Genomic DNA, 1,797 nt, shown 5'->3' with positions numbered 1-1,797 from the left:
CTGCCGAGCTACATCCCCGGCCCATTGTTTGATTTCTTGAGCCAGATTGTCTGAGTTCAAATCCCAGCCAACTGTGTGCTCTTGAACATTGGCACTTCACCTCTCTGTGCCTGTGTTTCTTCACTCATCAAAGGGAATGACTATTACAAAACCTTGCTCATGGAGTTAAGAGAACCCATGAGTAAGCAGAGCATCTGGCACATAAACCCTCTGTGAAGTGTCGGCCCCTTGATCTCGCTGAAGGACTACCCCGTGCTTTTTGCTGCACGATCTGCCTCTTCCTATCGTTGTTTCTCTCCCAGTCTTTACTGTAGTCTTCACAGTACATAAGCATGATCACTTTGTGTATTGTTGGTATTTACTTTCTTGTAAGGTACAGAATCATGTGATTCTCTAGTTAGTGGAAAATGAAGAGATTCTTACTGACCTTCATTACATAACTACCAAGACCTTATTACACTTTCTTAAGACTGTCATTTGAAAAAGAAAATTAAGAAAAGAGAAGTAAAATTTTAAAAAAAGGATGTCACTTGCTAAGTGATTCATTTATTACCACCTGTCATGCACTGGTCATAAGACAATTACAAGATATACAAGAAAAGAACACTCATCTATTTTATTCATTCATTTATTTATTTTTGGCTGTCAGATGATTCCTTATTGAAATATTTTCCTTTGTACTCCTGAGCTAGTTGGCGTTTCACTGCACTACCACTGATGTCATGGAAGCCTACAGATTGGGAAGACCCCAAGATTTCTTCAGTGGTTCTTCAATGGTTCCACAGAGTTCTCTGACTAAAGATCAGCGCCACAGCTGTCAAACAATGTTGATAATTTCATCAAAAGTTACACTTCAGTGGGAAGTGAGGGAAATGCCTGTCATCTTAGCACTCTAGGAGGTCGGGGTAGGAGAATTCCAAGTTCCAGCACAGTCTCAGAATAAAATAAGGACTGGGAGCTATAACTCAAAGTGATACTGATAATTTAAAGCCCTAAATTCAATCCCCAGGACTAAACGAAAGAAAGAAGGAAAGAAAGATAGAAAGAAAAAAGAAAGAGAGAGAGAGAGAAATACCTCTGTGCTTAATGTCTCTCTTTCTGTCTCTCAGCAGTTCCTTGATGACTCAGGAAGAGCATCTATTTCAATTTCTGTGCTTTGGGAATAATATCTAATATTAAAATCATACTCCCAAATTATAAAATCTAAGGTTTGGCAGAGACTGGAAGATCACTTATTCTAACCATAACCAAATGCTTGTGTGTATTCGCAATATTCTCCATAAAAGTTTCCACTTCAATCAAGCAAACTCTGCCATTAAGTCAAGAGGCAATTCATTTGATCTTTTAGTTTTTTGGGTCTTTTTTTTTGGTACCAGGAATTGAACTCAGGACCTTGTGCTTGCTGGGCACGTGCTTATGCCACTGAGCTACATTCCCAGCCCCGTTTGATCTTTTAGATAGCTCTGATTCTTGGGAGATTCTCTCCAATTTTGGTCAGAATTAGCGTACCTGCAGTTTTCATCCACTGTTCATTTACTTATTTATTTGACTCGATGTCTTAAGCAAATGCAATGCATCTTTCCATAAAAAAAAAAAAAAAAAAAAACTTTGGATATTTGCTGAATGCAAGCGTATTTCTCCTAGACTGCTTTTTTGATATTCAGCGGAGTTAAACATTAATCAACTTCTCCAAAGTGGATGGTCTGTTCTGAACGAGCTTAGGGTTTATAATAAGATTTAATTTTGATTCCAAATTGAACCCAATACTCCGCATATAATAGAGTGAGTCCGGGTATG

The 1,797-nt window shown here is 38.3% G+C and overlaps 1 long non-coding RNA gene across 2 annotated transcripts in view; it reads left to right on the top strand.

The window, feature by feature from the left end:
• Positions 1 to 1,585, top strand: part of LOC102022546 — a 26,915-nt gene extending 25,330 nt beyond the window's left edge. For both annotated transcript variants that reach the window (XR_264926.2, XR_001232278.1), the window contains one exon: positions 693 to 1,585. This is a non-coding gene — a long non-coding RNA (uncharacterized LOC102022546). The remainder of the gene's footprint in view (positions 1 to 692) is intronic.
• The last annotated feature ends 212 nt before the right edge of the window (positions 1,586 to 1,797 follow it).

The sequence above is a fragment of the Chinchilla lanigera genome, unplaced genomic scaffold (genome assembly GCF_000276665.1).
Source record: "Chinchilla lanigera isolate Chin_1 unplaced genomic scaffold, ChiLan1.0 scaffold00151, whole genome shotgun sequence".
NCBI classification, from domain to species: Eukaryota; Metazoa; Chordata; class Mammalia; order Rodentia; family Chinchillidae; genus Chinchilla; species Chinchilla lanigera.
This window is presented reverse-complemented; position numbering and strand designations above follow the sequence as displayed.